Raw genomic sequence first — 20347 nt, forward strand, 5'->3', positions numbered from 1 at the left:
ACGACATACCACAGCAAGCATGGAGCCCGCTTATCTCACTGTCGCTGTACGTCTCCTGGGTGCTGCTGGCAGATGTGGTACTGCATAACTACACAGCAGCATTGTCTTAACTTGTGGACAGCAGATAGTGCGATATGATTGCTAGCCGTTGTCGTCATCCCATGGGTTCTCCTGGCTGACCTCGGTTAGGTTGGTCAGGGGCGCCTGGACAAAAATGGGAATGACTCCAGGTCATTCTCTTCTTTAAATTTCATCTAATGGAGATTCAATCCTGTCTGGAATATGATGCCAGCTGGAGGCTTCTGCCTCAGGCTGCTCTCCCAGTTGGTAGCACCGTGTGGTTGAACCTACCCCAGCCTACCCCTTTCTCCCATGGCTCAGGAAGCCTGGACAGTAGTAAGGAGCAGTTCAACTATAGGCTGAGCAAGTGCATAATGGTGATAGAATGTGCCTTTGGACGTATAAAAGCTCGCTGTCGCAGTTTACTGACTTGGTTAGACCTCAGTGAAACCAATATTCCCATCGTTATTACTGCTTGCTGTGTGCTCCACAATATCTGAGAGAGTAAGGGGGATACGTTTATGGTGAGGTGGGAGGTTGAGGCAAATTGCCTGGCCACTGATTACACACAGACAGACACCAGAGTGGGTTAGAAGAGCACAGCAGGGTGCACGGTGCATCAGAGAAGCTTTGAAAACCAGTTTTATGACCAGTCAGGCTTTTGTGTGAAAATTCTGTTTGTTTCTCCTTGATGAAAACCCGCCCCCTTGGTTCACTCTACTTCCCTGTAAAGCAACTGCCCTCCTCTGCCCTCTTTGATCCCCGCTTGCAGAGGCAATAAAGTCATTGTTGTTTCAAATTCATGCATTCTTTATTAATTCATCACACAAATGAGGGGATAACTGCCAAGGTAGCCCGGGAGGGGTCGGGGAGAAAGGAAGCACAGGTGTAGGGTAGTTGGAGCACCCCCTAGAATGGAATGCAGCTCATCGTAGAAGCGGCATGTCTGGGGCTCTGACCCGGAGTGGCCGTTTGCCTCTCTGGTTCTTTGGTACGCTTCAGGCGGCACTGCTGCGGGTCCCTGTTATAACCTCTGTCCTTCATGCCCTTGGAGATTTTTTCAAATATTCTGGCATTTTGTCTTTTGGAATGGAGTTCATATAGCATGGATTCATCTCCCCATACAGCAATTAGATGCAGTACCTCCCATTCGGTCCACGCTGGAGCTCTTTAGCGATTCTGGGACTCCATGGTCACCTGTGCTGATGAGCTCTGCATGGTCACCTGTGCTGATCAGCTCACTTCGCTGGCCAAACAGGAATTGAAATTCAAAAGTTCACAGGGCTTTTCCTGTGTACCTGGCCAGTGCATCTGAGTTGACAGTGCTGTCCAGAGCAATCACAATGGAGCACTCTGGGATAGCTCCCAGAGCCCAATACCATCGAATTGCATCCACACTACCCCAAATTTGACCCATTAGGGTCGATTTCAGTGCTAATCCCCTCATCAGGGAGGAGTACAGAAATCTATTTTAAGAGCCCTTTAAATTGACAAAAATGGCTTAGTGCTTTTGTCAGCAGAGAGGTCCTGTTAAATACAGTGGTACTCCAAACTTGAAGTACTGGAGAAGGAATGCTGACTTTTTCTCAGCAAACTGTTATGAAGAGCCATAAAATATTCTAACATGTTTCAGCAACTAAAAGTATATAGTGAGTGTTTGCTCTCCAATCTAGTTCATCCTGTGTGGTGCTAACTGAAGGAGTCATGTTTTTTTTGAATTTGTCATCAGTGTTACATGGAATTGACTGTGTAGTGTAGAGACACTGGGGATGGGATACCAAAGGCTACAAAGGTGAGAGACTGAAGGTATTTGATGCTTCAAGAAAAGTAGATTCTTAAGGCTTATCTACACATGGAATTATTCCTGATTTAAATATTGCTGATTAATTCCATGTGTAGACATTCTCATTCTGGAATAGTTATATGGTGTATAATCTGAGAGTGCTTGACAGCTAGATTTTTTTGACTGACTATACATGATGCCCTACTTAGATCTACAATATCAGGTAAATGCACTCACTTATTCCCTTTCTGTGTGTGTAAATTCTATTTCAAAACATCAGTCACCGGGGATGATTTTTGCTTTGCTATGTGTGAGTGTTGTCTAAGAGTGTGAGCCGGGGACTGTGAGCCAGCAAGTCACTCTGTCAGTCTATGCCTTGGAGATGGATTTAGTTACAATGAACTAAAGCCACTTTACTCTTGAGTGAAAACATGCATGTGGGAAATATCTGGGGTGGTGGTAACACTCTTTCATTCATGTGCATTAACTTCATAACTTTAGCTCAGTGGCTCTCAAACGTGTTTGATCAGGCCCTCCTCTTCTTTGCATCTGTAGTCATTTAGCCCCCACCCCAGAAGTACATATACCACCATCCAGCTCTGAAGGCAGAGTGGAAAACAGCAGCTGCCGGCCGGATGCCCAGCTCTGAAGGCAGCACCTCTCCAGCAGGAGCACAGAAATAAGAGTGGCAATGTGAAAAGTGATATTTGTCAATATCCCCAGCAGACATAGCCCCCCATTGCCACCCTTCTGTGCTGCTGCTGCCGCTAGCCTGAGGCTGGCAGATAGAGCCCTGCTACTTCCCGGTGAGGGAGTGAGGTGTGTGTGTGGAGAGCCTGAGCCCAGGTGGCGGGGTTCTGGCTCTCCCTTTTGTCCCTGCCTCCTCGGTGTACCCTTCTGCCCCCACGGCTCACAGCCACAGCTCTTAAAAAAAGCACACAGCTTGGACCTCTCTTGACACATTTCCTCCTGCCTCTCCCCCTGCAGGAGGTCTGCCATATAGTTTAAGAACTGCTGCTTCAGTTGATTCACCTTAACTTTCCAGGTATGTCTGCACTTTCCAGGTATGTCCAGAGTTGTGACTGCAGCTTGGTGGACAAACCTGAGCTAGCTTCGACCTAGCTAGCTCGAATAACAATAGCAGTGAAACCACACAGCACAAACTAGTACAGGGGTGGCCAACCCATGGCTCTGGAGCCACATGCAGCTCTTCAAGAGTTAATATGCAGCTCCTTGTATGGGCACTGACTCTGTGGCTGGAGCTACAGGCACCAACTTTCCAATGTGCTGGGGGGTGCTCACTGCTCAACCCCTGGCTCTGCCATAGGAAACAGCTCATCGGGAGGTGCGAGGAGGGAGTGGGAGGCACTGATTGGCGGGGCTGCCAGTGGGCGGGAGGCGCTGCTGACATATTACTGTGGCTCTTTGGCAATGTACATTGGTAAATTCTGGCTCCTTCTAAGGCTCAGATTGGCCTCCCCTGTGCTAGAGTATATATCCATGGTCCCAGACCGGATTGCTATGACTTGACTCACTGCTTTTGTTACTTGAGCTAGCTAAATCAAAGCTACTTCAGGTAATGTCTACACATGCTGCAGTCACCTCTCTGGTTGTGTCTCTGTATAGACAAGCACTCAGGCTGTGTCTAAACTGCCCCACAGTTCTAACTATATTGGTGTGATTTGCAGTGTGGCATTATAACTCTTCAGTGTGGATGCTGCGGGCGAGAATGAAAAGGTTCCTACTTTGCTTTAATGTAGTCCTGTTTGAGGAGCACATTATTAACATGGAGTAGGGACATTTTAGTGGCCACAGTGTTCACATGGGAGAGTTACAGAGAAGCACTTAGGTCCACACTGATAATCACACTTCCATAGTCCGATGGCAGGGTAGTGTAGACAAGCCCTCAGTGTCTTGGATAAATTCCAATAGAAAAATCATATTTTGCCTCAAAGTTCCACCTGAAGTATCCATTATCTACAGTGTTCATTGTTTCATGAACTAAGCGCTTGTATACTATTAATCTTCACTGGTTAACAGCTGCTGTGTTTCACTACAGAGGTGGCTGTAAGTGATCCCTCTATTAACCTTATTTACGACAAAGGTATCAAGAAGCTTCCTTAATGCTTGTGAAGTCCTTTGAAGAATCTTGGAAGAAAGATGTGCTAGAATGTTAGAAATGACTGAATAAAACATCTTTCATGAATGTTCACTATAAGCTCACTGGCGCTGTACTTGCTCCCATGTAATGTATTCTTCCTGAAAACATTGTAGTCCTTTATGTTTTACTTGCATGAATTGTAATGGAAAGTAAACTTTTACTGGTCACAGTTGCATACCCAGGGGTAGTGACTTTTAAATGCATGGGTGCAGGCACTCACAGTGGGAGTGGCACATGGTAATAAATAGGATGTTACTGTTGACACCTCCCAGAGACAGAGCTTTCCAAATCACAACTGGAACAAAAGATTAATGAGGGGCTGGAGTGACTGTGAGGTCCATTTAGAACTTTAAATGTAGAGTTCTGATTCAAGCCTCCCTCCCCCTCATCAAAATGGCAGTACTTTGGGTTCACTTTTCAAACTAGATTAAATATTTGAAGCTCTGTTACTTTTACAACTTCACTTATGTCCGTTTATTCATTATTGATTTGGTTTTAGTCTAAATAAATATTAATTTTAAAATGTACCCCTGGACCCTAAAACCTATCCATCCACCTTGATGGCCCTTGTCGCTATAGTATCTGAGCACCAGCCATTACTTTAAAAAACATATATTTTTCACTGTCTCTCTCTTCTGTCACCAAGAAACGGACTTGTGTTTTAAAAAAATAAACCAATTTGTGTGAATGAAAGAAAGCCTATACATGCATTAGCCTCTGAATGTGACAACATTAACATTCATATTGATTCCAGCAGACTGCATGCCCTTGTCCATTTATTACATACATGATAGTGTCTATCAGGCCATCTTAGCCCCCTGCTGAAGACATTGGCACTCTGATGCCCCTTGCTTAAGGAATCATAGAATATCAGGGTTGGAAGGGACCTCAGGAGGTCATCTAGTCCCCAACTAAATCAAAAGGAAAACCCACTCAGGCTGGGATAGTAGCAAAATTTAGTCTGCCAGAGGCCTGCAAGGGACAAGAGGTGACACTGACCAATAGAGAGCCAACAGGCCAGGTAAGAAGCCTTGCCTGCTTTTTCAGCAATTAGTGCTGATTGAGAGTCTGTGACTCAGTGCTAACCCAGAATCCTAGGGCCTAGGCTTAAAGCACTGGCTGTGACCAAGCAGCTGCCTTTTATGTTTGTTTGTTCAAAGATGTGAATGGCCAGATTCTGAGTTGGTTAATTTTCAACCATTTACACACTTGTACACTGAATTCACAGCATAGGCTGCCCTGCTCTGGACTGAACTGAAGCAGCACTATGCCCTGACACAAGGAGGCACAACAGGGTAGGAAGCATTGCTTACAGCATGTTTTTATTATTTTAATTGCTTGTACTACTTTCTTGTTTGACAAATGAGCAAAAACTTTTGGCCAAGTTCAACACCAATAGAAGGGGGCGGGGAAATCACCCAGCAGGCATTCACAGGAACCTCAGAGAGGAATAGCAGATTTGGGCTCTGGCTTGTTGGAATCAATCTCAAAAGGCTTACTTTTTAGATAAAACTACAGTGAACTTCAGCATGGCCGTGGGCCACATTTCTAGGACTCCTTGGATTATGTATTTGGCATTCCTATTGTATACAGTCTAGACTCATTAGGAGTGATTTTTTTAAGTTTATATTATGGTAGAGTAATGGTCTTAACCAAATAAAATATCATTTGTATATTGCAAGACATGAACTAGAATATAACTTACACTATTTCCAGCAAATTATAGTAATAATGAGCACTTTGATATAGTGTTTTACATTTGCAAAACACAGTATAAAAATTCACTAATCCTCACAGACACACCTCCCCCGCCCCTGGCCAGTGTGGTAGATAATGTTACTATCTCCTCTTTACTCACTGGAGAACAGTGAAAGGTTAAGTGACAAGGCCGCACAGCAAGGACCAAGATCAGAATTCAGGAATTTCTGGCTGACAGCCCAGTCCACTAGACCAGGTTGCATCTCTATCGCTGAATTTTTACTTGTGAAGTTGACAATGTACCACTTGAGCTTTTGTTGGTGATGGCCACAATTCAGTTACTAGCCTCACTTTGCGTATACGTTACCTTAGGGGAGGCCTCAACTTGGGACCCTGGCTTGTGTTTCTCCAGCTAGCAGGTCAAGCAACTGAGCTTTCCACCAATTAGTAGCCTAGCTGGCCAAACCTAGCAGCAGCACCATACAGATGTTACAGCAGTGCTGTTCCTCTTGAATCATAGGGAAAGCTGCTTTTTCTGAAGCCTTAGTGCATGCAAAACAGTTGACTCAGTGTCCTCAAGTTACTGTGGAAGCAGGGCAGATAAACACAAACCGGGTTCCTGTGTAATCCAGGAAGCCGGGCGCACACATCCTTTTCCTGTAGGTCTGACTCCACTCCAAACTGGGAGAAAATCTGCCATGCGTTTTTATAGCGATCAGCTCTGTTGTGCTAATGTCCCAGATAGGAAATTGACTCATTTTTTTTTTTTATGATTTATGGTTTAAGCGCCGACAGGCGGCTCTCTGCTGAATTTCGCTGGAAGTTTGATTAAGCATTTCTCATGGTCAAATTGCACAACCTCCAAATCTCCCCCCTACCCCGGGGGCGCTACTTCCATAGGCAGTGAATGGCGTCATCACACTTTCCTGTGTGCGGTGGGGAGTGTCAGGATTCATGTTGTGTCCCCTCTAGTGTCACTGGGCGGCAGGAGCCCAGCAGCTTGGGGACACAAAGAAGCGCATCCCTGCCCAAATTCCAGCCTGGCTCTTGGCTCACACGACTGAAATGTCCTAAACATGGTTAACAGCGAGAAGAGTTTCTCAGTGTCCCAAAGCACTGCCCGCCCCCCTCCGCCGGGGATTGATACTGGAACCATTACTTCAGCAGCAGACCCCCCCCCCGCCCCTTCCTTCCCGCCTTTGTGTGTCTCTTCGCCTTTTTGCTGGCCTCCCTTTTCTTCTTTCCTTTCCCTCCCGCCCCTCATTTCCTTCTTTTCTCCTTCTTTCCCTCTCTGCCTGGATTGCTTTTCCAACTCCCCCTCCCCTTCCAGCAGCCCCCGCGTGCCAGCCCCAGCTCGCAGGCGGCTGCATGGCTGTGGGAGCCCTGGCTAGGCGGGGGGGGCGCAGCCCCTCTGGCCCGAGGGAGGAGGCAGCCCCCGCGCTCGGGGCAGGCTGGGCTCGCTGTTGTGTGGGGGGCCGGGCTCTGCGCGGGGCGGTGCTGGCCGCGGGGCTGGGAGGCGGATCCCTGTCGGCTGGGGCTTGGCGGCGAGGCGGGGGCAGGAGCGGGATGCGCCGGGGGCAGCCGCTGCGGGAGCAGGAGGTGAGTGTGCACGTTCTCCCCGGGGTGCGCTGCTCGTGGCTCTGAGGAGCCGGGGTGGACGGGGGCTGCGCGTGTGTGTGGCGGGGGGATGGGGGGCTGAGACTGAGGTTGTGGGGAGCAGAGACTATAGGGCAGAAGGAGTAGGGAGATGCTCGTGTTTGGGACTGGGATTTCCCTACCCCCCAAAACTCCGTCATCTCCCCCCCCACCGGTGGTCCACTAGTTTCGCAGTGTTGCCAATTTAGTTGTTTTCCACCCCCCCTTCATAAATTCGAACACCCCCTCTGATTTCAATTCCAGGGGGAACCACTGATAGATTGGGGAAGGGGCTGCTTGTGGGAGGAAAATGGGGCTATTCTGACTTGCTTTAAACATCCCGTGTTAAAGGGGCTTCGCCCAAAACAAAGTGAGGAGACTCCAAAGGCCCTTTTAAGGTTTTTGGGAGAAGGGGGTTGGGGAAGGGGTGCTAAGGGGAGATTTCCTGTTAGGGGGAAAACAGGAGACTTAAACACTCAGATCTTTCCAAATGCCCCTCTGCCCACCCGCCACTGGAGTTGAGTAGTTTGCCCTTAGGGAGGCTCTTGTCTTTTCCTCTTGTCTGGTCCCCACTTTTCCCTCTCATAATTTGTGGTGCATTTGATTTAAAGGTTACATGTGCCCCCAAAGGGACCCTTAAATTGTGGGCAATGCCTCAGCTATGAAAATGGACTAAGGTTCGCTTTCTGTCTGTGCTCTGAGGACTAGTGACTGAGCTGAACTGAACACAGCCAAGGATCTTTCTCGCTGGTAGAACGGATGATCCCTGTTGTTTAGAGATCGTGTGATAGGTTCTGGTTTTATAAATGTTTATGACAATACTATAAATAAAAAGTAGCTTCCTTTCCCTCTCATTGGCTCTTTAAACTGAAGTATTTTTTTCCTCTCTTGTTTGTGTGTTTTCCTCTTCTGCTAGCTAACATAAATTGTTGCGACTTTCCTTTTTACTAAACAAAGCTCACCCCCCTCCACCCTCCACCCCTTCACATCTCATCCTAGCCTGTGGTGAATCCAGACAGTTACATTTGTAGGCTGGGATGCTATAAACTGAGGCTGAAGTCTTGATTGTACAGTCCAGCAGAGAAGTAAAGCTGGGATGTGAAGGAAGGAAATAGGCTCTTATTCAAACACTGATATCTTACCATACTTATTAGCGCGGGGGGGGGGGGGGGAGCACAGAGGAAGACTCAATGACTCTTTGTTTTTTTACTGTTGGTTTTTTCAAGTTTCCTCCAGTGTGGCAGTAACTCTCTAAAGCCACCCTGCTGTTTATGGCCATGGCAGGGGGTTTGTTGGTGAGCAATTCTATTTAGTACAGCTATAGTTAAAGAATGTGAATCCAGCATGAAATCTGATTGTCTTGAATTAATCATGACTTTTAAACTGGATCTTCACTGTCAAATTTCGGACTCCCAATTGTACCTCTGCCAGTGGTAATGATGAAGGCTGTGGTGAGTTCTAAACTGTCCCCATGGAGATGCAGCCTCAGAGATTATGTTTGTAGCCCAGCCTCCTCCCATAAAACTGCCCACTAGCAATAGAAGCACAGGATGCTATCCCAACGTGCTGAGAGATTTCTTCATGGCTGGCACCGTGGAGTGTCAGGGTTGTGGACTGCACTTACACTCTTTGACTTGGCAATGGTTTCTAAGCAGAACTTCTTACACAGATATATTGTTGGAACTCAAGACCAGCTGTGTAATATTGCCATTCAGAATGTGGATGAACATGTAATGATCCACTTACGGCACGTGTATGCTCTATTTCAGTGATTCTCAAACTTTTGTACTAGTGACCCCTTTCACATAGCAAGCCTCTGAGTGCAACCCCCCTTAAATATATTAAAAACTGTTTTTAATTAATAACACCATTATAAATGCTGGAGGCAAAGCGGGGTTTGGGGTGGAGGCTGACAGCATGCGACTCCCCATGTAATAACCTCGCAATCCCCTGAGGGGTCCCAACCCCCAGTTTGAGAACCCCTGCTCTATTTCAAGGAGACGGGGTAGGAGGCAGGCAATTTTACCTGTTTCCAAACTTGGCCCTTACTTGCTTCTCTGTTTAGGTCCCCATCCCTGCCCCAGCATGGTGCTGATTGGGGGGAGAAGGAATGGCAAGGAGAAATACTCTGTATCCAGCTTGATGCTGACTGACTGACAGACTGTCCTTTCTGAAGTTCAGTGTATATCTGTATACTGCACATTTCTTTTTAGCACAGTATGTTTGTTTTGCCAGCCACGTGAAAGAAATAGGAGGATGTCCTACTGGTATTCAAAGCTACTTGGAGGATGTAAACCTTATGTGCTGAGGATTGCAGTGAAAGCTTTCAGGGCTATTTGTTTAGTAAACGTGCATTTAAGTAACTTCACATATGATAGAAAGCTACCTACCTGATAGTGTTATGCTCAACTGTGTAAATACATCTTGAAATTATATAGGATCCTTATGAGGACTAGGTGAGGGACATATGTGCAAGAGGTCATTACCACAGTTTAAACCAATATTAGCTTAAAACCCCAATTATTTAAAGTGTATATGGGGAGAAAGTGGGGGCACATAGGTGATGCAATGAGTTTGTAGAGCTTTTATTTTTGAAGGCTGGAGTAAAAATGTTGATGTGTCACAGGTGAACATGAACTTTAAGATCTTACTCTAGTTTCTTCTTCATACTCTTATAACCACTGATCATGGTTCAATTCTTCACAATTGGTACAAGCCTAAAAAAGCAGTGTCTTGTAGGTATTGATTAAAGGGCACTGGAAAAGCGGTGTGGAATGGCAGACAAGGAAGATGGGTTTTAGCTTTCAGGTTATGGGTACACTGAAAGAGGGTGACAAGGGAACCAGGGAGATAAACAAGGAGGAGGTAACCAAGGCAAGTCTTCTAACTGAGAGAGAGAGGCAGAAAAGAAAGGATGGATATTTTTCAAAATGTTATGGAGAAAGAAGTAACAGGAACAGAGACCACCTCGCTGTGTGGGAACAGGAGGAGGGATTGAAAGTAATAACAAGGTTACAAAGTTGAGTGACTGAATATGGTTGTCTTGTCAATAACTCTGAAAAAAGAGGCAGGGAGGATGATGTTAGGGTAAAGATTAGCTCAGTTTTTGCTCTGTTGAGTTGGTGAGACATCCAGGTGACACATCAGAAAGGCAAATGTGACAGTGGCTAGAGAGGCAATTTGTCCTAGTGGATAGTTCAGTGGACGAGGAATCAGGAGACCTAAGTTTCTGTTCCCAGTTCTGTCAATGGCATGTTGTGTGAACTTGGGCAAATCACTTCGCTGCTGGTTCCCCTCCCACTATTTGTCTGTCTTTTCTAATTAGATTGCAATTTCTTTGAGGTGGGGGCTGTCTCTCACTATGTTTGTACAATATACATAAGGTTGGTTCCTCCAAGTCAGTGGTTCTCAAACTTTTGTACTGGTGATCCCTTTCACATAGCAAGCCTCTGAGAATGACCCCCCCCTATAAATTAAAAACATTTTTTATATATTTAGCACCATTATTTAACACTGGAAGCAAAGCGGGGTTAGGGTGGTGGTTGACAGCTCGCGACCCCCCATGTAATAACCTCATGATCCCCTGAGGGGTCCTGACCCCCAGTTTGAGAACCCCGGCTCTAAGTGTTACTGTAATACAAATACAAATTATGATAATGGCAGTGGTGAGGTGAATAACATTGATGGGGGAAACTGAAGGACAAGACATGGAGGAACTGTCATGGAAATAAGAGCCCTAGAAATCAAGTGAGAAAAGCAAATCAAGGGCAGTGAGGTAAAGGTGACAGAAGAATAAAGGAGGATGAAGATGAAGAAGGCCTTAGACTTGACTACAAAGGAATGGCTGGGGATTTTTGTGAGGAGTCCTTTGTTTTTATAGAAAGAAGGTAAAATCTAAGCTACAAGGGAATCTTAAGGAAATATGAGAAAAAATTGTGAGAGTGGTTAGAGGAGGGGTATTATCAAGGAGCTTAGTGGAAAAATAGAGTAAGGAAAAACAACAATAGCTGAAAAGGTCAAGGTATTTTGTTATAGTTTTTTTAAGGACAAGGGAATACAAGATAATGCTTGAACACTGAGGGGAAGGAGCAAAGTCCAGCAGGAGGAGTTGGGAATGGAGTTTTGAGTGGGAGGAAAACAAAGGGTGGATCAGATGTATATAGGGAGTCCACCTTCTAATCAGAGACTGGGCTAATGAAGCAAAGAATGTAGAGTGGGGAATACAAGTCACTTTGCAGATCAAGTCTGTTTCTTCTCCACTTGAGAATCCCAAGAAGAGGGTTGTGGAAAATGTGCCGGTGATGGTGTAAGACTCAGTATTGTGTTTAATGCAAGTAAAATATACTTGTTTGTTCCATTTTAATTTGTGATTACAAGCAGTTACTTCTGCTGTGCACTGGCAATACTTACTGCCTTCAAACCAACCCTAATGCCCTTAGTCTTAAGTAAAGAGCTCTAAATTGATAACCTGTACTGTGGGATTCAGACCAAGTGCTGCTGGAGAGCCCTGATCCTGAGTTCTGATCTGGATAGATGTGCCCACACAACATCCCCTTGAAATGAAGAGTGTCATTCCCTCTGAAACCACGCTGTCTTCCGCCAACATGGACTGCAGTGCAGGATTGGAGCATTAAAACATAAATTTGGTCAAGCTGAACTCCCTTTTTTCCTGCCCAAACATCCTTTGTAGGTTGAATGAGGTTTGCATTAAACTGTTTTCTTACCTGCCCTAAATATTTCAAATGGTGTAATTACTGGCATGATAGTCATCTGCCCTGCTGGATGTGTGTTAACAGCACAACCTCATGAGCCCTTTGTAAAATGTAGCTGTATTCATTAAGATTGACCTGTATCACAGTTAAGGAGCACAATAGCAACAGTGCATCCTGTCAATTTCAAGCCATTATCATTGTAACTGTAGTAATCTGGCTTGTAAAACTCCTTTGATGAGAAGCATTTAATGGAGGACTGTGTTAAGCTGCTTTTAAAATGCTGGAAAATGAATAAGGAATAAAGACTAGAGGGGACTTCTCAGATATATGGGACAAGAATAATAATAAAAGAGACAAAATTAGGAGAATGGGTAAAGGAAATAGAGAAATTTTCTTAGGATAAGTGGAGGCTGATGGAAACTGACCAATGAAAAGAAACTGACAGATGCAAAGTGGCAGTACAAGACTTATATGATCAAAGAAAACTAAATTAATGATAAAGAGTGCATAGAGACAGTGGGAAGAGGAACAATGTAATAGATGGGTGTGGGGGGTGGGGAAATGCCAAGAACATCTGAGGATAAAAAAAACTAATAATGTAAGAGCAGAAAACCCTTGGAGCTGTTGTGATTAGCGTAAACATTCTGGGGTTTAGCCAACTTCTTTGTGTGGCAAACTCTCATTAAACCTGGTAGGTACATGTATATAACTCCTAAAGGAGAATATAAGTGTCTGTATTGGTGTCAGTTAAGGTAGGATATAAAGGGATAAACTTATTGTTTTTTTATTTTATGATGTATAAAGTTGGATTCACTATTTATTTTGTTTTCCAAAAGTCCTCCTTTCCCTCAATAGTTCACCTTAAAAGTTTTAGGAATATCTATCTAGTGTTGGCTTCCCTGTCTTTTTCTAGTATATACTTCAAAGGAGTAAGGAATTAGAATCAAATAGGTTCCGTCTATTTTTGTTCTTTCACAACCATCAGGACTAGAGGTGTAAATTTTCTTTTTTTGTGGGAACTTGGCAGAAATAGACTTAGGCCTATAGCCAGCATGAAAAGCCTTTCACTTGCCACTGGTAAATATATTTTTGAAGCCTTGATTTACAAGCTTTTCCACCATACCCAATGTTTTAACAGGAAAATATGTAATGGAATAGTGTCACAGGAATACAGTGGGAGCATATTATTGTTGGGGTGAGTTGTGCACATCATAGTGATAATTGTGGATTCTTAGTTTCAACTACCTGATGGGGAACTAATCCTTCCCCAATGGAGAAGATAAAACTTAACTTGGGGGGAGGGAGAAGGGATTACTTGCCCTTCTCTTTCACCCACACTTTGCTCCATGCAAAGTTGGATTTGATTGTGGTTTTTTTTAAAGGTATTATTTTTGTTAGTGGTGGTTTTGTGCTTGTGCAAAATGAATTAACTGTATCCAGCTGGAGATGTAAAGTCTCCATATGGCCTCAATCACCTAAAGTAGCAAGAAGAAACAATGGCTTATATGACTTCAAATTAGGGAGGAAATGAAATCTGTTATTAAATAATACAATATGTACGCAAATGTTTTAATCTATTGCCTTCATATTCAAGGTGTATGGAATCTTTAAGAAAGTTGAGATCAGGAATCCTTGAAATATATTGGTTAGAAAATTCTTAAATTCTAACTTTATCCCATGAATATTTATCCCATGAACTTTATTCCACTAATTATTTAGTAAATCTTCACCTTTTTGTCACAAACAGTTTTCAATTGGACACTCTCAGCAGACAAAGATTTCTCTTATTTCAACTTTTAAACATCTCATTTTGTAGTCACCGAACCATAATATCCAAAGGAAATTCATGTTCTTCTTTTCCAAAACACATTTAAAATTTTCATCTTTCATGGAACTGATTAAACTTAATATGTGGTTTGTATTTCTTCAGTGTACCAGAAATAGCAGAACCAACTGACACGACACCATCAATTCTTATGAAGTAGTATGCTCTAACTTTTTTTTTTAAAATGTGTGGTGATTGTGCGCACTTTTTTCTTTAATAAAAAATAAAGAGAGCAAAATAAAAAGCCTAATTGTGAGGCACCTTTTTGGAACAGCTGAAACCATTCTTTCGATAAAACAGATGTGATCCAAGAGAAGTTTCTTTAGGCAGACAGGCCTAGCTGGGAGAAAAATTGTGGTGTTCCCTTTTGTCCCTACACGGTGCCTTTTCCCATATCCCACATGACATTTCCTTAGGGGGAAAAGGGCGCTTCCTCTGCCACTCCCTTTTCCACATCAGGAAACCTGTAGGACTGGGGTCAGCAGCCTTTCAGAAGTGGTGTGCCGAGTCTTCATTTATTCACTCTAATTTAAGGTTTCACATGCCAGTAATACATTTTCACATTTTTAGACTGTCTCTTTCTATAAGTCTATAATATATAATTAAACTATTGTTGTATGTAAAGTAAATAAGGTTTTTAAAATGTTTAAGAAGTTTCATTTAAAATAAATTAAAATGCAGAGCCCCCGGGACAGGTGGCCGGGAACCAGGCAGTGTGAGTGCCACTGAAAATCAGCTCACGTGCTGCCTTCGGCACATGTGCCATAGGTTGCCTACCCTTGCTGTAGGATTACAAGGGAAGGACTCTACAATGGTAAATCTGATGAACACAAAACCAAATGGATGCTTGAATTTAAGGTTTGAAAAATACTTTTGAGTTAATTTAGTGTTTGCAAAAGGTGCCAGATTGCCAGGTTTTGAGACCAGAACCTCTCTACTAACATAATTAGACTTTGTGCTCATTAGCACCACAGAGGCAGATGTAAAAATAAGTCTGTATCATAGAAAGCTAAGAACTGAGCACTTTCAAGACACTTCTGATTGTATCTTGGCATTTGATGTCGCTCAAGGTTTTGTTTTTTTGTGGGGGTGTAGAGGGGGAAAGGGGAGTGGAGAGGAGCTTGAATTTTTAGGTACCAGCCGTGGAGGTTTCTTCTACAGGGTGGTCGTATTCTCTATTCAAGTTGTAGCCATAGTTGCAGCTCTGTAACAATATATGGATACTGTATGTTCACCTGACTTTTTGGATGTTTACTATATGAGTATATTGGTTTAGTTTAATACCAGACTGTAAGGAAAAACAGGAGGGAGAGGAAGAAGAATAGCTCAAGATAAGCTACCCCTCAGCAAACACATGAGGGTTGCTACAGGACAATGTCAGGGCTATTGGCTCCAAGGAGTCTGGCTCGACTTACTGCTGAGCCTATCAGACTGGTTTTGGGCAGAGGGGCCAAAGCCTAGAAACAGACAAGAACAGAGGAACATTGATTGATTTAAAGAGGCACCCTTAATAGAAGAGGTAATTGTTGGGGAGCTGTTTGGGGGGGATCAGATTGACACACAGGACCTGCAAGGATGTCTGAAGAAAGTAGACCTTTCTAGGGTACCATCAGGTAAGCTGTTTGGTAAGATTAATAGCTTTCAAGGCCTGAAGGAACCAACGTGATCATGTAGTCTGACCTCTTATATAACACAGCCTGTAGAACTTCGCCGAAATAATTCCTAAAGCATATCTTTTAGAGAAAAAAAATCAAATATTGGTTTACAAATTGTGAGTGATGGAAATTTGGTAAATTGTTCTGTTGCTTAATTACCCTCACCGTTAAAAATATGAGACTTATTTCCAGTCTGAATTTATCCAGCTTCAACTTCCAGTGACTGAATCATGTTACCCCTTTCTCTGCTACATTGAAGAGCCTATTATCAAATATTTCTTCCCCATGTAAGTGCATACAGACTGCAATCAAGTAACCCCTTGACCTTCGCTTTGTTAAGCTAAATAGATTGAGCCCCCTGAGTCTATCACTATAAGGGCTGTTGTCTAATCCTTTAATCGTTCTCGTGGCTCTTCTCTGAATGCTCTACCATTTATCAACATCCTTCTTGAATTGTGGATGCTGAATTGGACACAGTGTTCCAGCTGCGGTCACACTGGGGCCAAATAAAGAGATCAAATAACTTCTCTCCTCCCCGCCTCCTCCTCAAGATTCCTCCATTTATGCATCCAGGGGTCTGTTTATCCCTTTTGGCCACAGCATTGCACTGTGTGGGAGCTCATTTTCAGCTGATTATCCACCATTACCCCAAAATCTTTTTTCAGAGTCACTCCTTCCCAGGACAGAGCCTCCAACTGTGTAAATATGGCCTACATTCTTTGTTCCTAGATGTATAAATTTACTTTTAGCCACAGTAAAACACATATTGTTTGCTTGCACTCAGTTCGATAAGTGATTCACATAGCTCTGTACCAGTGAGTTGTCCTCTTTATTATTTATCTCTTCCCCTCTTTTGTGTCATTTGCAAACTTTATTAGCAGTGATTTTGTGTTTTCTTCCAGGTGTTTGATAAAAATGTTGAACTGCTTTGGGCGAAGAACTGATCCCTAAGGGACTCTACTAGAAGCACACCCATTTGATGATGATTCCCATTTGATGATTACATTTTGAGACGTATCCATTAGCTAGCTTTTAGTCCATTTAATGTGTGTCATGTTAATTTTATACCATTCTAGTTTTGTAATTAAAATCTCTTGGCTGCAAGTTATCCAGAACCGCTGATTAAAAAATATCTAATTTTAGTAGCTGCTGTTGAACATCCTTCTATAGTACTGATGGAATGGAAAGCGTGTTATCATCACCATGATGCTATCACTACTATTGTATTAATGTAGATGGCATAAATGGGCCCAAAGTGTTAAATGTGTTAATATGACCCTGTCACTATCCAGTATTAAACAGCGTTAAACAAGGGTTGAGGTTTGGTATACAGAACCCTCAGCCCGGTCAGTATCATACATTAATAAAAATCATTCTTAACCTAAAAGATACAGGAAAAAAGGGGAAAACTTTTAAAGCCTTTGAAATGTAAAATGTTGAGCAAGACTTTCATTTTAAGATCATTCTTTATTCCCTTTCCTTTAGCTGGAAAAAGTCATTAGAAGACACCCTTCTCACCCCTTTTTGACAGTCTCTTAGATGGTAAAGATAGTAATTACTGTCCTTTTGGGGAGAAGAGACATTAGGTGAGATTGGCTGGAGCTGTTGTTAAAATCCAGTTATATTTCCTAGAAGACAAAACAAGACAAACACACAGAGATTGAAAAGAAAAGAACAGCAAAGATAAGAAAATACAACTTCTGTCTCTGGTATTGATACTCACTTCCAAGCTTTTTGCTGGAAAAACACAGGCCTGGCACATGGTCTTATTAGCCATTTTCAGACCTGGTAAACTTGTTCCAGTGTTGCTATTTAAGGCATTGTATTTAGCTGCCTCTTTATTGTCACAGGCTTATGGCAGTGTTGTAAAATATACGGTCTTGGCTAGCAAAGCCAAACTCTTTATCAGACAGAAGGAAAAAGGAGAGGGATAGGAAAGAGAAGAAATAAAGGGCAAAGGAAAACGACACACAAAGGCGAAGGTGGTATGATGAAGTTTCACATCCCAGACGGTGTTCAGGATTTGGCCAGAGCCTGTGGAGATGGCAGTGTTATCTGGATCTCTCTCTCTGGCCCAGTTGGTTAAGGATATCCCTTGGGATCAGGATAACAAAGGCCCATTGGTGTTATGGTAGATACAGGGGTCCCAGGAGACAGTTGGGGTGGCAGCCATCATGGTGAAGCTCTCCTTCCTAATCTCCTATATTTCAGTCAGCCAGAATCTGCATCTGTCCATCCATAATTTCCCTGCAAAGTTTCTCTCTCTCTCAAAAAAAAAAAAAAAAATCCCAAAAGAGTATGATGGGTGGAATAGCTCATCTCCTCCTTATATTGTTCACCATCTAACTTCTGACATACCAAGTTTGGTCCATTGATTTTTGGTCCCACATTTCTCTTATTTACCAGCTATGACTTTAACACATACTTTGAATTAAATTACAAGGCCCTTTTGTTTATACTTATTCAGTTTTCCTGTCTCCCTTTTGCATCTTTTCTCATTAACACTTGTAATTATAGGCTACTGTGACAATTTATGAACTTTCATTTATTTTTCACAGTTGAACTCACTATTAGGCCCAATTATTACAGCACTATATGTGTTTCTCCCTCAAATATATAACAAATATTCATTGAACACTTCTGCCTTTTCTGCATTATTATTGATAATTCTACCATTTTAACCTAATAATGGGCCAATACCATTGTTAGGAACAAAACAAAATTGTAAATATACTTAAAAGACTCCTTATTGTCTTTAATTACACTGGCTATGTACACTGGCCAAACCAAACAGTCTCTACGCAAAAGAATAAAGGGACCCAAATAAGACATCAAAAATTGTAACATTCAAAAACAAGTAGGAGAGCACTTCAGTCTCCCTGGATACTCAATAAACAGACTTAAAAGTGGCCATTCTTCAACAAAAAAACTTCAAAAACAGACTTCAACGAGAAACTGCAGAACTGGAATTAATTTGCAAACTAGACACTATCAAATTAGGCCTGAATAAAGACAGGGAATGGATGGGTCACTACAAAAACGTAATTTGCCCTCTGCTTATACTCACACCTTCTTGTAATGGTTAAGAATGGGCGATGTCCACCTTGATTGCATTGGCCTCGTTAGCACTGACCCCCCCACTTGGTAAGGCAACTCCCATCTTTTCATATGCCGTAATATATATATTGCTTACTGTATTTTTCACTCCATGCATCTGATGAAGCGGGTTTTAGTCCATGAAATTGGTTAGTCTCTAAGGGTATGTCTACACTGCTAAATTAGGTCAAATTTATAGAAATCAATTTTTAGGAAGCGATTTTATACAATTGATTGTGTGTGTCCCCACTAAGCTCATTAAGTCAGCGGAGTGTGTTCACAGTACCGTGGCTAGCATTGAATTCTGGAGCATTGCACTGTGGGTAGCTATCCCACAGTTCCCACAGTTTCCGCCGCCCATTAGAATGCAATGCTTGATGGGGCAAAAACATTGTTGCAAGTGGTTTGGGGTACATGTCATCAGTCACCCCACCCTTAATGAAAGCAATGGCAGACAGTTGTTTCACGCCTTTTTTCCGTGCAGGCGCCATATTGCTTTCAGCAGATGGTGCAGTAGAACTGCTAACTATCGCCATTGAACGACTGCTTCCACTGCCACTCTGCTCTCCTGCTCTAGCCTCAGATGGAGCAATAAGTCGGAAAAACTGGCATTCCAACCACCATATCTGCTGCTCTCCTGCAGATGCCATACCACGGCAAGCATGGAGATCACTCAGATCACTGCAGCAGTTATCACCATTGTAAACACCTCGCACATTATCCTGCAGTATATGCAGAACCAGAACCTGCAAAAGCAGGTGAGGTGACAACGGCAGCATGGTGATGAGAGTGGACACAGACTTCTCTCAAAGCAAGGGCCCTGGCAATGTGGACATCATGGTGGCAATAGGGCAGGTTCATGCCGTGGAACGCTGACTTTGGGCCCGGGAAACAAGCACAGACTGGTGGGACCGCAGAGTGTTGCAGGTCTGGGATGAATCCCAGTGGCTGCAAAACTTTCACATGCATAAGGGCACTTTCATGGAACTTTGTGACTTGCTTGCCTCTGCCCTGAAGCGCAAGAATACCAAGATGAGAGCAGCCCTCACAGATCACAAGCGAGTGGCAATAGCTCTCTGGAAGCTCCGCCAGACAGCTACTGGCCAGTTGGGAATCAATTTGGAGTGGGCAAATCTACTGTGGGGGCTGCTGTGATCAAGAGTAGTGACTCTGAGAGATGTGCAGGCCATAGTGGATGGCTTTGCTGCAATGGGATTCCCTAACTGTGATGGGGTGATCGATGGAATGCATATCCCTATCTTCGGTCCGGAACACCAAGGTAGCCAGTACATAAACCAAAAGGGGTACTTTTCAATGGTGCTGCAAGCACTGGTGGATCACAAGGGACCTTTCATCACCACCAACGTGGGATGGCCGGGAAAGGTACATGACGCTCGCATCTTCAGCAACTCTGGTCTGTCTGAATGGCTGCAGCAAGGGACATACTTTCCAGACCAGAAAATAACCACTGGGGATGTTGAAATGCCTATAATTATCCTTGGGGACCCAGCCTCCCCCTTAATGCCATGGCTCATGAAGCCATACACAGGCACCCTGGACAGTAGTCAGGAGCTGTTCAACTATAGGCCAAGCAAGTGGAGAATGGTGGTAGAATGTGCTGTTGGATGTTTAAAAGTATGCTGGTGCAGTTTACTGACCCGAAGGCAGCACGTGAGCTGATTTAAAGCACACTAATGCAGTTTACTGACGCGAAGGCAGCAC

At 43.5% G+C, this 20347-nt stretch overlaps 1 protein-coding gene across 8 annotated transcripts in view; it reads left to right on the plus strand.

The window, feature by feature from the left end:
• Positions 1-7251: 7251 nt before the first annotated feature.
• The window catches only part of PHLDB2 (pleckstrin homology like domain family B member 2), a 99401-nt gene continuing 86305 nt past the window's right edge, over positions 7252-20347 (plus strand). For all 8 annotated transcript variants that reach the window (XM_050956617.1, XM_050956625.1, XM_050956650.1 and 5 more), the window contains exons 1-2: positions 7252-7301; positions 7949-8123. The gene's annotated coding sequence lies outside the window, so the exon portion shown is untranslated. The remainder of the gene's footprint in view (positions 7302-7948; positions 8124-20347) is intronic.

Source organism: Gopherus flavomarginatus, chromosome 1 (genome assembly GCF_025201925.1).
Source record: "Gopherus flavomarginatus isolate rGopFla2 chromosome 1, rGopFla2.mat.asm, whole genome shotgun sequence".
NCBI classification, from domain to species: Eukaryota; Metazoa; Chordata; order Testudines; family Testudinidae; genus Gopherus; species Gopherus flavomarginatus.